This window comes from Arachis hypogaea, chromosome 18, assembly GCF_003086295.3.
Source record: "Arachis hypogaea cultivar Tifrunner chromosome 18, arahy.Tifrunner.gnm2.J5K5, whole genome shotgun sequence".
Taxonomy (NCBI): Eukaryota; Viridiplantae; Streptophyta; class Magnoliopsida; order Fabales; family Fabaceae; genus Arachis; species Arachis hypogaea.
In genome coordinates, this window is record NC_092053.1 from 11,142,374 (window position 1) to 11,157,959 (window position 15,586).

The 15,586-nt window shown below is 38.0% G+C and overlaps 2 non-coding genes across 2 annotated transcripts; one reads left to right on the forward strand and one right to left on the reverse strand.

Annotated features, from left to right (window-relative positions):
- Nucleotides 1-4,237: 4,237 nt before the first annotated feature.
- On the reverse strand, nucleotides 4,238-4,345 carry LOC112774237 (small nucleolar RNA R71). The gene has a single exon (XR_003188735.1). It is a non-coding gene; the product is annotated as a small nucleolar RNA R71 (small nucleolar RNA).
- Nucleotides 4,346-13,591: 9,246 nt separating this feature from the next.
- On the forward strand, nucleotides 13,592-13,699 carry LOC112774825 (small nucleolar RNA R71). The gene has a single exon (XR_003189284.1). It is a non-coding gene; the product is annotated as a small nucleolar RNA R71 (small nucleolar RNA).
- The last annotated feature ends 1,887 nt before the right edge of the window (nucleotides 13,700-15,586 follow it).

A 15,586-nucleotide genomic window follows, 5' to 3' on the forward strand; every position in this document is an offset into this window, starting at 1 on the left:
TTGACATTGTTTTTAGTATGTTTTTAGTAGGATCTAGTTACTTTTAGGGATGTTTTCATTAGTTTTTATGTTAAATTCACATTTCTGGACTTTACTATGAGTTTGTGTGTTTTTCTGTGATTTCAGGTATTTTCTGGCTGAAATTGAGGGACTTGAGCAGAAATCAGATTCAGAGGTTGAAAAAGGACTGCTGATGCTGTTGGATTCTGACCTCCCTGCACTCAAAGTGGATTTTCTGGAGCTACAGAACTCGAAATGGCGCGCTTCCAATTGCGTTGGAAAGTAGACATCCAGGGCTTTCCAGCAATATATAATAGTCCATACTTTGGCCAAGAATTGACGATGTAAACTGGCGTTCAACACCAGCCTTCTGCCCAAATCTGGCGTCCAGCGCCAGAAAAGGATCCAAAACCAGAGTTGAACGCCCAAACTGGCACAGAATCTGGCGTTCAACTCCACAAATGGCCTCTGCACGTGCACCACTCAGGCTCAGCCCAAACACACACCAAGTGGGCCCCGGAAGTGGATTTATGCATCAATTACTTACTCATGTAAACCCTAGTAGCTAGTTTATTATAAATAGGACCTCTTACTATTGTATGAGGCGTCTTTTTGACCATCCTGGATTACCTTATGATCCTTTGATCACGTTTTAGGGGCCTGGCCATCTCGGCCATGCCTGGACCTTCACTTATGTATTTTTATACGGTAGAGTTTCTACACTCCATAGATTAAGGTGTGGAGCTCTGCTGTTCCTCAAAGATTAATGCAAAGTACTACTGTTTTCTATTCAATTCATCTTATTTCGCTTCTAAGATATTCATTCGCACTTCAACCTGAATGTGATGAACGTGACAATCATCATCATTCCCTATGAACGCGTGCCTGACAACCACTTCCGTTCTACATTAGAATTGAATGAGTATCTCTTAGATCTCTTAACCGGAATCTTCGTGGCGTAAGCTAGAATGATGGCGGCATTCAAGAGAATCCGGAAAGTCTAAACCTTGTCTGTGGTATTCCGAGTAGGATTCAATGATTGAATGACTGTGACGAGCTTCAAACTCGCGATTGTTGGGCGTTAGTGACAGACGCAAAAGGAGGGTGAATCCTATTCCAGCATGATCGAGAACCGACAGATGAATAGCCGTGCCGTGACAGGGTGCTTGAGCATATGATTCACTGAGAGGAGGGGATGTAGCCACTGACAACGGTGATGCCCTTGCATACAGCCAGCCATGGAAAGGAGTAAGATTGATTGGATGAAGATAGCAGGAAAGCAGAGGTTCAGAGGAACGAAAAGCATCCCCATTCGCTTATCTGAAATTCCTACCAATGATTTACATAAGTATCTCTATCCCTATTTTATTATATTAAATTCGAAAACTCCATGATTATTTTATATCTGCCTGACTGAGATTTACAAGGTGACCATAGCTTGCTTCATACCAACAATCTCCGTGGGATTCGACCCTTACTCACGTAAGGTATTACTTGGACGACCCAGTGCACTTGCTGGTTAGTTGTACGGAGTTGTGTCCACACATAGTAAAAGAGCCATAATAATGATTCCATACAATAACAAAGAGTACTACATTAATGTGATCACAATTTCTTTGCACCAAGTTTTTGGCGCCGTTGCCGGGGATTGTTCGTGTTTGGACAACTGACGGTTCATCTTGTTGCTCAGATTGGTTAACTTTCTTTTCGTTTTATTTTTAAAAATTTTTCAAAAATATTTCAAAAATTTTCTCATCTGTTTTCGAAAAAAAAAATAAAAATAAAAATGTTTTCAAAAATAAATTATTCTATGGCTTCAGAATTTTTAAGAATGAATTCTAGTGTTTCATGAAGCATGCCAAAGCCTGGCTGGCTGTAAAGCCATGTCTAAATTCTTTTGGACTGAGGTTTTGGATTAAAATTGAATGAATTACATTCATATGTTTGCTGAAGCTTGGCTGGCCATTGGCCATGTCTAGTGTTTTGGACTGGAGCTTTCTTTGAAAGCTTGGCTGGCTAGTGAGCCATGTCTAATTCCTGGACTGAAGCTTTAGACTAACATGGCAAGATTCCTGGAATTCATATTAAAAATTTTGGAATCCTTATTTTTTTTCTTTTTCATATTATTTTCGAAAAAAATCCAAAAAAAAATTTAGAAAATCATAAAAATCAAAAATATTTTTGTTTCTTGTTTGAGTCTTGAGTCATATCATAAGTTTGGTGTCACTTGCATATGCATCTAGCATTTTTCGAAAATCTCATGCATTCATAGTGTTCTTCATGATCTTCAAGTTGTTCTTGGTAAGTCTTCTTGTTTGATCTTGATGATTTTTTGTTTTGTGTCCTTTCATGTTTATCATATGCATTCTTGAATTCTTAGTGCGTAAGCATTAAAGAATTCTAAGTTTGGTGTCTTGCATGTTTTCTTTGCATTAAAAATTTTTCAAAATTGTGTCTATGATGTTCATCTTGACATTCATAGTGTTCTTGGTGTTCATCTTGACATTCATAGCATTCTTGCATGCATTCATTGTTTTGATCTAAAAATTTCATGCATTGCATAAATTTCATGTTTTTCATAAAAATTTCAAAAATAAAAAAATATCTTTCCCTTTTTCTCTCATCAAATTCGAAAATTTGAGTTGACTTTTTCAAAAATTTTAAAAATCAAGTTGTTGCCAATGAGTCAAATCAAATTTTCAATTTGAAAATCTTATCTTTTTCAAAATCTTTTTCAAAAATCAAGTCTTTTTCAAAATTCTTAATGATTTTCGAAAATTCCAAAAATATTTTTCAAAAATATTTTTCTTATTTTTTCATCAAATTTTCGAAAATAACATAGTCAATTAATGTTTTGGTTCAAAAATTTGAAGTTTGTTACTTGCTTGTTAAGAAAGATTCAAACTTTAAGTTCTAGAATCATATCTTGTGATTTCTTATGAATCAAGTCATTAATTGAGATTTTAAAAATCAAATCTTTTTCAAAACTAATTTCAATCATATCTTTTCAAAAATATCTTCTTATCTTATCTTTTTCAAAAATATCTTTTCAAAATATCTCTTCTAACTTCCTAACTTCTTATCTTTTCAAAATTTGTTTCAACTAACTAACTAACTTTTTGTTTGTTTCTTAACTTTTTCAAAACCACCTAACTAACTCTCTCTCTCTAATTTTCGAAAATATCTCCCCCTTTTTCAAAAATATCTTTTCAAAATATCTTTTCTAACTTCCTAACTTCTTATCTTTCCAAAGTTTGTTTCAACTAACTAACTAACTTTTTGTTTGTTTCTTAACTTTTTCAAAACCACCTAACTAATTCTCTCTCTCTAATTTTCGAAAATATCCCCCCTCTTTTTCAAAAATTTCTTTTTAATTAACTAATTATTTTTATTTTTTATTTTTGATTTCAAAAATTTTTCGAAAAAATACTAACAAATTTTTCAAAAACCATTTTCAAAAATCACTAACTCCTTTTCAAAAATAATTTTCGAAAATTCCCTCCTTCTCTCTCATTCTATTCTATTTATTCATTCATATCCTAACATCTCATCTCACATCTCTTCCATTCGTACAGTTGCATTTCTTCCTTTACAGCACATTCTTTGTCTCCCCCTTCTCTTCCACTCACAAAGGGATCCCTATACTGTGGTATAAAGGATCTCTATTATTATTATCATTTTTCTGGCCATTCTTCCTTGTATTTTGAGCAGGAGCAAGGATAAGAACATTCTTGTGGAAGCAGATCCAGAACCTGAAAGGACTCTGAAGAGAAAATTAAGAGAAGCTAAAATACAACAATCCAGAGATAACCTTTCAGAAATTTTCGAACAGGAAGAGGAGATGGCAGCCGAAAATAATAATAATATAAGGAAGATGCTTGGTGACTTCACTGCACCTAATTCCAATTTACATGGAAGAAGCATCTCCATTCCTGCCATTGGAGCAAACAACTTTGAGCTGAAACCTCAATTAGTTTCTCTGATGCAGCAGAACTGCAAGTTTCATGGACTTCCATCTGAAGATCCTTTTCAGTTCTTAACTGAATTCTTGCAGATATGTGATACTGTTAAGACTAATGGAATAGATCCTGAAGTCTACAGGCTCATGCTTTTCCCTTTTGCTGTAAGAGACAGAGCTAGATTATGGTTGGATTCTCAACCCAAAGACAGCCTGAACTCTTGGGATAAGCTGGTCACGGCTTTCTTAGCCAAGTACTTTCCTCCTCAAAAGCTGAGCAAGCTTAGAGCGGATGTTCAAACCTTCAGACAGAAAGAAGGTGAATCCCTCTATGAAGCTTGGGAAAGATACAAACAGTTGACCAAAAAGTGTCCTTCTGACATGCTTTCTGAATGGACCATCCTGGATATATTCTATGATGGTCTGTCTGAGTTATCTAAGATGTCATTGGACACTTCTGCAGGTGGATCCATTCACCTAAAGAAAACGCCTGCAGAAGCTCAAGAACTCATTGACATGGTTGCTAATAACCAGTTCATGTACACTTCTGAAAGGAATCCTGTGAGTAATGGGACGCCTATGAAGAAGGGAGTTCTTGAAGTTGATACTCTGAATGCCATATTGGCTCAGAACAAAATATTGACTCAGCAAGTCAATATGATTTCTCAGAGTCTGCATGGAATGCAAGCTGCATCCAACAGTACTCAAGAGGCATCTTCTGAAGAAGAAGCCTATGATCCTGAAAACCCTGCAATAGCAGAGGTGAATTACTTAGGTGAACCTTATGGAAACACCTATAACTCAACATGGAGAAATCATCCAAATTTCTCATGGAAGGATCAAAAGCCTCAACAAGGCTTTAATAATGGTGGAAGAAACAGGTTTAGCAATAGCAAGCCTTTTCTATCATCAACTCAGCAACAGACAGAGAACTCTGAACAAAATGCTTCTAATTTAGCAAATCTAATCTCTGATCTATCTAAGGCCACTGTAAGTTTCATGAATGAAACAAGGTCTTCTATTAGAAATCTGGAAGCACAAGTGGGCCAGCTGAGTAAAAGGATCACTGAAATCCCTCCTAGTACTCTCCCAAGCAATACAGAAGAGAACCCAAAAGGAGAGTGCAAGGCCATTGACATAAGCGCCATGGCCGAACCCGTGAGGAGAGGAGAGGACGTGAATCCCAAGGAGGAAGACCTCCTGGGACGTCTAGTGATCAATAAGGAGCTTCCCTCTGAGGAACCAAAGGACTCTGAGGCTCATCTAGAGACCATAGAGATCCCATTGAACCTCCTTATGCCCTTCATGAGCTCTGATGAGTATTCCTCTTCTGAAGAGAATGAGGATGTTACTGAAGAGCAAACTGCCAAGTTTCTTGGTGCAATCATGAAGCTAAATGCCAAATTATTTGGCATTGATACTTGGGAAGTTGAACCTCCCTTGTTTATCAATGAACTAAGTGATCTGGATCAACTGACATTGCCTCAGAAGAGACAGGATCCTGGAAAGTTCATAATACCCTGTACCATAGGCACCATGATCTTTAAGGCTCTGTGTGACCTTGGTTCAGGAATAAACCTCATGCCCCTCTCTGTAATAGAGAAACTGGGAATCTATGGGGTGCAAGCTGCTAAAATCTCACTAGAGATGGCAGACATCTCAAGAAAACAGGCTTATGGACAAGTAGAAGATGTATTAGTAAAGGTTGAGGGCCTTTACATACCTACTGATTTCATAGTCCTGGATACTGGAAAGGAAGAGGATGAATCCATCATCCTAGGAAGACCTTTCCTGGCCACAACAAGAGCTGTGATTGATGTTGACAGAGGTGAAATAGTCCTTCAATGGAATGAGAACTCCCTTGTATTCAAAACTCAAGGATCTCCCTCTGCAACCATGGAGAGGAAGCAGAAAAAGCTTCTCTCAAAGCAGAGTCAACCAGAGCCCCCACAGTCAAACTCTAAGTTTGGTGTTGGGAGGCCACAACCAAACTCTAAGTTTGGTGTTGAACTCCCATATCCAAACTCTAAGTTTGGTGTTGGAGAGTCTCAACAAAGCTCTGCACATCTGTGAGGCTCCATGAGAGCCCACTGTCAAGCTATTGACATTAAAGAAGCGCTTGTTGGGAGGCAACCCAATGTTTATCTAATTCTTATTTTTATTGTTTTTCATGTTTTCTTAGGTTCATGATCATGTGGAGTCACAAAATAAACAAAAAATTCAAAAACGGAATCAAAAATAGCAGAAGAAAAATTACACCCTGGAGGAGCATCTGTCTGGCGTTCAAACGCCAGAACAGAGCATAGTTCTGGCGCTGAACGCCCAGAATGGGAGCATCCTGGCGCTGAACGCCCAGAACAAGCATGGTTCTGGCGTTCAACGCCAGAAATGGCAGCAAATGGGCGTTGAACGCCCAAAATGGGCACCAACCTGGCGCTGAACGCCCAGAGTTGTATGCAAGGGCATTTTGCATGCCTAAATTGGTGCAGGGATGTAAATGCCTTGACACCTCAAGATCTGTGGACCTCACAGGATCACCTCAGGATCTGTGGACCCCACAGGATCCCCACCTACCTCCACTCACTCTCTTCTCAATCATCCTCTATAAACACTCTTCCCTATTAACCCTTTACCACTCACATCCAAACACCCACTTTCCTTCAAAATTCAACATCTCTTCCCCACCCAATCCCACCCATATGGCCGAATACACATCTCCCTCCATCTCCTCCATATCTTCTTCTTATTCTTCTATTCTTTCTTCTTTTGCTCGAGGGCGAGCAACATTCTAAGTTTGGTGTGGTAAAAGCATAGCTTTTTTTGTTTTTTTCCATAACCATTGATGGCACATTATCTGTCGGTTCTTGATCATACTGGAATAGGATTTACTATCCTTTTGCATCTGTCACTACGCCCAGCTGATGAGCGGATAATTTATACGCTTTTTGACATTGTTTTTAGTATGTTTTTAGTAGGATCTAGTTACTTTTAGGGATGTTTTCATTAGTTTTTATGTTAAATTCACATTTCTGGACTTTACTATGAGTTTGTGTATTTTTCTGTGATTTCAGGTATTTTCTGGCTGAAATTGAGGGACTTGAGCAGAAATCAGATTCAGAGGTTGAAAAAGGACTGCTGATGCTGTTGGATTCTGACCTCCCTGCACTCAAAGTGGATTTTCTGGAGCTACAGAACTCGAAATGGCGCGCTTTCAATTGCGTTGGAAAGTAGACATCCAGGGCTTTCCAGCAATATATAATAGTCCATACTTTGGCCAAGAATTTACGACGTAAACTGGCGTTCAACGCCAGCCTTCTGCCCAAATCTGGCGTCCAGCGCCAGAAAAGGATCCAAAACCAGAGTTGAACGCCCAAACTGGCACAGAATCTGGCGTTCAACTCCACAAATGGCCTCTGCACGTGCAACACTCAGGCTCAGCCCAAACACACACCAAGTGGGCCCCGGAAGTGGATTTATGCATCAATTACTTACTCATGTAAACCCTAGTAGCTAGTTTATTATAAATAGGACCTCTTACTATTGTATGAGGCGTCTTTTTGACCATCCTGGATTACCTTATGATCCTTTGATCACGTTTTAGGGGCCTGGCCATCTCGGCCATGCCTGGACCTTCACTTATGTATTTTTATACGGTAGAGTTTCTACACTCCATAGATTAAGGTGTGGAGCTCTGCTGTTCCTCAAAGATTAATGCAAAGTACTACTGTTTTCTATTCAATTCATCTTATTTCGCTTCTAAGATATTCATTCGCACTTCAACCTGAATGTGATGAACGTGACAATCATCATCATTCCCTATGAACGCGTGCCTGACAACCACTTCCGTTCTACATTAGAATTGAATGAGTATCTCTTAGATCTCTTAACCGGAATCTTCGTGGCGTAAGCTAGAATGATGGCGGCATTCAAGAGAATCCGGAAAGTCTAAACCTTGTCTGTGGTATTCCGAGTAGGATTCAATGATTGAATGACTGTGACGAGCTTCAAACTCGCGATTGTTGGGCGTTAGTGACAGACGCAAAAGGAGGGTGAATCCTATTCCAGCATGATCGAGAACCGATAGATGAATAGCCGTGCCGTGACAGGGTGCGTGAGCATATGATTCACTGAGAGGAGGGGATGTAGCCACTGACAACGGTGATGCCCTTGCATACAGCCAGCCATGGAAAGGAGTAAGATTGATTGGATGAAGATAGCAGGAAAGCAGAGGTTCAGAGGAACGAAAAGCATCCCCATTCGCTTATCTGAAATTCCTACCAATGATTTACATAAGTATCTCTATCCCTATTTTATTATATTAAATTCGAAAACTCCATGATTATTTTATATCTGCCTGACTGAGATTTACAAGGTGACCATAGCTTGCTTCATACCAACAATCTCCGTGGGATTCGACCCTTACTCACGTAAGGTATTACTTGGACGACCCAGTGCACTTGCTGGTTAGTTGTACGGAGTTGTGTCCACACATAGTAAAAGAGCCATAATAATGATTCCATACAATAACAAAGAGTACTACATTAATGTGATCACAATTTCGTGCACCACCAGCACTCGCGAGTTTGAAGCTCGTCACAGCCATCCCTTCCCAGATTCTACTCGGAATACCACAGACAAGGTTTAGACTTTCCGGATCTCAAGAATGGCCATCCATGGGTTCTAACTTATACCACGAAGATTCTAATATCTCGGACTCGGTCCTCTGTATTAGATATCTAAGAGATATTCATTCTAGCTTGTTTGCATGTAGAACGGAAGTGTTTGTCAGGCACGCGTTCATAGGTGAGAATGATGATGAGCGTCACATAATCATCACATTCATCATATTCTTGGGTGCGAATGGATATCTTAGAATAGGAATAAGCTTGAATTGAATAGAAAAATAGTAGTACTTTGTATTAATTCATGAGGAACAGCAGAGCTCCACACCTTAATCTATGGTGTATAGAAACTCTACCATTTGAAAATACATAAGTGATAATGGTCCAGGCATGGCCGAATGGCCAGCCCCCATGAAAGTCTAAGATAGCATAAAACTGATCAAAGATCCCTTACAAAGATAGTAAAAAGTCCTATTTATACTAAACTAGTTACTAGGGTTTACAGAAATGAGTAAATGATGCAGAAATCCACTTCTGGGGCCTACTTAGTGTGTGCTTGGGCTGAGCATTGAGCTTTACACGTGTAGAGGTCTTTCTTGGAGTTGAACACCAGTTTGTAACCTATTTCTGGCGTTTAACTCCACTTTGCAACCTGTTTCTGGCGTTTGACTCCAGAATGTAGCATGAAACTGGTGTTCAATGCTAGTTTACATCGTCTATCCTTAATCAAAATATGGACTATTATATATTGCTGGAAAGTCCTGGATGTCTACTTTCCAACGCAATTAAGAGCGCACCATTTGGAGTTCTGTATCTCCAGAAAATCCACTTTGAGTGCAGGGAAGTCAGAATCCAACAGCATCTGCAGTCCTTCTTTAACCTCTGAATCTGATTTTTGCTCAAGTCCCTCAATTTCAGCCAGAAGATACCTAAAATCACAGAAAAATACACAAACTCATAGTAAAGTCCAGAAATGTGAATTTTAATTAAAAACCAATAAAAATATACTAAAAACTAACTAAATCATACTGAAAACTATGTAAAAACAATGCCAAAAAGCGTATAAATTATCCGCTCATCACAACACCAAACTTAAATTGTTGCTTGTCCCCAAGCAACTGAAAATAAAATAGGATAAAAAGAAGAGAATATACTATAAATTCCAAAATATCAATGAAACTTAGCTCCAATCAGATGAGTGGGACTTGCAGCTTTTTGCCTCTTGAATAGTTTTGGCATCTCACTGTATCCATTGAAGTTCAGAATGATTGGCATCTATAGGAACTTAGAATTCAGATAGTGTTATTGGTTCTCCTAGTTCAGTATGTTGATTCTTGAACACAGCTACTTTATGAGTCTTGGCCGTGGCCCTAAGCACTTTGTTTTCCAGTATTACCACCGGATACATAAATGCCACAGACACATAACTGGGTGAACCTTTTCAGATTGTGACTCAGCTTTGCTAAAGTTCCTAATTAGAGGTGTCCAGAGTTCTTAAGCACACTCTTTTTTTGCTTTGGACCTTGACTTTAACCGCTCAGTCTCAAGTTTTCACTTGACACCTTCACGTCACAAGCACATGGTTAGGGACAGCTTGGTTTAGCCGCTTAGGCCAGGATTTTATTCCTTTAGGCCCTCCTATCCACTGATGCTCAAAGCCTTGGATCTTTTTTATTACCCTTGCCTTTTGGTTTTAAGGGCTATTGGCTTTTTGCTCTTGCCTTTTGGTTTAAAGAGCTTTTGGCTTTTTCTGCTTGCTTTTTCTTTTTCTTTCTTTTTCTTTCGCCATTTTTTTTGCAAGCTTTTGTATTCACTACTTTTTCTTGCTTCAAGAATCATTTTTATGATTTTTCAGATTATCAAATAACATGTCTCCTTTTCATCATTCTTTCAAGAGCCAACATATTTAACATTCATAAACAACAACTTCAAAAGACATATGCACTGTTCAAGCATTCATTCAGAAAACAAAAAGTGTTGCCACCACATCAAAATAATTAAACTAGTTTCAAGGATGAATTCGAAACCATGTACTTCTTGTTCTTTTGTAATAAAAACATTTTTTCATTTAAGAGAGGTGATGGATTCATATACGTTAAGGCATAGACACTTAAATACTAATGATCATGTAATAAGACACAAACATAAATAAAACATAAGCTAAAAAAATGAAAAACAGAAAATAAATAGACAAGGAGATTAAGGAATGAGTCCACCTTAGTGAGGGTGGCGTCTTCCTCTCCTTGAATAACCAATGGTGCTCTTGAGCTCCTCTATGTCTCTTCCTTGTCTTTCTTACTCCTCCCTCATAGCTCTTTGATCTTCTCTAATTTCATAGAGGATGATGGAGTGCTCTTGGTGCTCCACCCTTAGTTGTCCCATGTTGGAACTTAATTCTCCTAGGAAAGTGTTGATTTGTTCCCAATAGTTTTGTAGAGGGAAGTGCATCCCTTGAGGCATCTCAGGGATTTCATGGTGAGGAATCTCCTCATGCTCATGTTGAGGTCCATGATCTCTTGTTTGCTCCATCCTTTTCTTAGTGATGGGCTTGTCCTCTTCAATGAGGATGTCTCTGGCCTTAGGTGCCATAAATGGTTATGAAAAAATAAAAAGCAATGCTTTTACCACACCAAACTTAGAAGGTTTACTCATCCTCGAGTAAAAGAAGAAAGAAGTGAGTAGAAGAAGAAGAAAATGGAGGAGATGGAGGTGTGTGAATGGTTCGGTCAAGGGGGTTTTAGGTGGTTATTATGTATGATGGTTTTGGAGGAGTAATGGAGGTGATTGGTGGAGGTTAATTGAGGAAGAATGTTATGAAAAAGTGTGAAGATGAGAGAAGAAGTGGTAGGGATCCTGTGGGATCCACAGATCCAGTGGGGCCAAGGACTTAACATCCCTGCTCCAATTAGGCATGTAAAACGCCTTTGCTGTGCAATCCTGGTGTTTAACGCCAGACTGCTGCCTATTTCTGGCGTTAAACGCCCAAATGTAGCTTGTTTCTGGCCTTTAACGCCAGGTAGATGCTTGTTTCTGGCGTTAAACGCCAGCTTGGTGCCTGTTTCTGGCGTTAAACGCCAGACAGATGCTTGTTTCTGGCATTTAAATGCCAGACTGCTCTCCTCCAGGGTGTGCTGTTTTCAATGCTGTTTTTCATTTTATTTTTGATTTTTCAGTAGTTTTTGTGACTCCACATGATCATCAACCTAATAAAACACGAAATAACAATAGAAAATAAATAAATATAATTAGATAACATTGGGTTGCCTCCCAACAAGCGCTTCTTTAATGTCAATAGCTTGACAGTGAGCTCTCATGGAGCCTCACAGATGTTCAGAGCATTGTTGGAACCTCCCAACACCAAACTTAGAGTTTGAATGTGGGGGTTTAACACCAAACTTAGACTTTGGTTGTGGCCTCCCAACACCAAACTTAGAGTTTGACTTTGGGGGCTTTGGTTGACTTTGCAGTGAGAGAAGATTTTCATGCTTCCTCTCCATGGTTACAGAAGGAGATCCTTGAGTTTTAAACACAAGGTTGTCCTCATTCAGTTGAAGGATCAATTCTCCTCTGTCCACATCAATCACAGCTCTTGCTGTGGCTAGGAAGGGTCTTCCAAGGATGATGGATTCATCCTCATCCTTCCCAGTGTCTAGGATTATGAAATCAGCAGGGATGTAAAGGCCTTCAACCTTTACTAACACGTCCTCTACTAGTCCATAAGTCTATTTTCTGGAGTTGTCTGCCATCTCTAATGAGATTCTGACAGCTTGCACCTCAAAGATTCCCAATTTCTCCATTACAGTGAGTGGCATGAGGTTTATCCCTGATCCAAGGTCACATAAAGCCTTCTCAAAGGTCATGGTGCCTATGGTACAAGGTATTAAGAACTTTCCAGGATCCTATTTCCTCTGAGGTAATCTCAGTTGATCCAGATCACTTAGTTCATTGATGAGCAAGGGAGGTTCATCTTCCCAAGTCTCATTACCAAATAATTTGGCATTCAGCTTCATGATTGCACCAAGGTACTTGGCAACTTGCTCTTCAGTAACATCTTCATTCTCTTCAGAAGAAGAATACTCATCAGAGCTCATGAATGGTATAAGGAAGTTCAATGTAATCTCTATGGTCTCTAGATGAGTCTCAGATTCCTTTGGTTCCTCAGAGGGAAACTCCTTGTTGATCACTGGACATCCCAGGAGGTCTTTCTCACTGGGATTCACATCCTCTCCCTCCCTTGTAGTTCGGCCATGATGGTTAAATCAATGGCCTTGCACTCTCTTTTTGGATTCTCTTCTGTATTGCTTGGGAGAGTACTAGGAGGAGTTTCAGTAACTATTTTACTCAGCTGGACCACTTGTGCCTCTAAATTTCTAATGGAGGACCTCGTTTCATTCATGAAACTTAAAGTGGCCTTAGATAGATCAGAGACTATATTTGCTAAGCTAGATGGATCCTGCTCAGAGCTCTCTGTCTTTTGCTGAGTGGATGATGGAAAAGGCTTGCTATTACTAAACCTGTTTCTTCCACCATTGTTAAAGCCTTGTTGAGGCTTTTGTTGATCCTTCCATGAGAAATTTGGATGATTTCTCCATGAGGGATTATAGGTGTTTCCATAGGGTTCACCCATGTAATTCACCTCTGCTATTGCAGGGTTCTCAGGATCATAAGTTTCTTCTTCAGAAGATGCCTCTTTAGTACTGTTGGATGATTCCTTCAATCCATTCAGACCCTGAGAGATCATATTGACTTGCTGAGTCAATATTTTATTCTGAGCCAATATGGCATTCAGAGTATCAATTTTAAGAACTCCCTTCCTCATGGGCGTCCTATTATTCATAGGATTCCTTTCAGAAGTGTACATGAACTGGTTATTTGTAACCATGTCAATGAGTTCTTGAGCTTCTGCAGGCGTTTTCTTTCGGTGAATGGATCCACCTGCAGAATGGTCCAGTGACATCTTTGATAACTCAGACAGACCATCATAGAATATATCCAGGGTGGTCCATTCTAAAAGCATGTCAGAAGGACACCTTTTGGTCAGTTCCTTGTATCTCTCCCAAGCTTCATAGAGGGATTCACCTACCTTCTGTCTGAAGGTTTGAACATCCACTCTAAGCTTGCTAAGCTTTTGAGGAGGAAAGAACTTGGCTAAGAAATCCGTGACCAGCTTATCCCAAGAGTTCAGACTATCTTTAGGTTGAGAGTCCAACCATACTCTAGCTCTGTCTCTTACAGCAAACGGGAAAAGCATAAGCCTGTAGACCTCGGGATCAATCCCATTGGTCTTAACAGTATCACAGATCTGCAAGAATTCAGTTAAGAACTGAATAGGATCTTCGGATGGAAGTCCATGAAACTTGCAGTTCTGTTGCATCAGAGAAACCAATTGAGGTTTAAGCTCAAAATTGTTTGCTCCAATGGCAGGGATTAAGATGCTTCTTCCATGTAAATTGGAATTTGGTGCAGTAAAGTCACCAAGCATCTTCCTTGCATTGTTATTATTTTCGGCCATGTTTTCTTCTTTTTCAAAAATTTTTGTCAGATTTTCTCCAGAGAGTTGTGCTTTGGCTTCCCTTAGCTTCCTCTTCAGAGTCCTTTCAGGTTCAGGATCAGTTTCAACAAGAGTTTTCTTATCCTTGTTTCTGCTCATATGAAAAAGAAGAAAATATGGAATCCTCTATGTCACAGTATAGAGATTCCTGTATGTGAGTATAAGAACAGAAGAATAGAAGAAGAGAAATTCGAACACCAAGAGGAAGAGAGGGTTCGAATTTTGAGATGAAGAGAAGTGTTAGTAAATAAATAAAATAATTAGAAAGAGATGAGGGGGAGAGAATTTCGAAAATTAAATAAATTAAAAATAAAATTTAAAGTTAAATTTTGAAAATTAAAATTGAAATCAAATTAAATTATAAATTAAAACAATTAGTTAATAATAAAAAAAAGAAATTTGAAAAAGGGGGAAGGGATTTTCGAAAATTAGAGAGAGAGAATTAGTTAGGTAGTTTTGAAAAAAGATATGATTGAAACAAAAAGATAGGATTGATTAAAAAAATTTGAAAATCAATTTTAAAAAGGTAAGAAGTTAGAAAAGATTTTGAAATTGATTTTGAAAAAGATGTGATTGAAATTTATTTTGAAAAAGATTTGAAAAAGAAATTTAAAAAGATTTGATTTTGAAAATTAAAGTTGATTACTTGACTAACAAGAAACTAAAAAGATATGATTCTAGAGTTTAAAGATTGAACCTTTCTTACTAGGCAAGTAACAAACTTAATATTTTTTGAATCAATCACATTAATTGTTAGTAAAGATTTGAAATTATGAAACAAAATAAGAAAAAGATTTTTGAAAATCATTTTGGAATTTTCGAAAATTATGAAAGAAAAATGAAAAAGATTTGAAAAAGATAAGATTTTTAAATTAAAAATTTGATTTGACTCATAAGAAATAACTAAATTTTAAAATTTTTTTGACTAAATCAAATCAAATTTTCGAAAATTATGAGTGAAATAAGAGAAAGATATTTTTTTTGATTTTTGAATTTTCAATGAAGAAAGAGAAAAACAACCCAAAGACTCAATGCATGAAAATTTTGGATCAAAACATGTGATGCATGCAAGAACACTATGAATGTCAAGATGAACACCAAGAACACTTTGAATGTCAAGATGAACACCAAGAACTTATTTTTGAAAAATTTTCAAGAAAAGAAAACATGCAAGACACCAAACTTAAAAAATTTTATTCTTTAGACATTAACAAATTGAAAATGCATATGAAAAACAAGAAAAGACACAAAACAAGAAAATATGAAGATCAAACAAGAAGACTGGCCAAGAACAACTTGAAGATCATGAAGAATGCAATGCACGAAATTTTCAAAATTAATTTTTAGAAAATTAAAAAGATGCAATTGACACCAAACTTAAAACTTGACTCTAGACTCAAACAAGAAACACAAAAATATTTTTGGTTTTATTATTTTATTAAACTTTTTTTTATT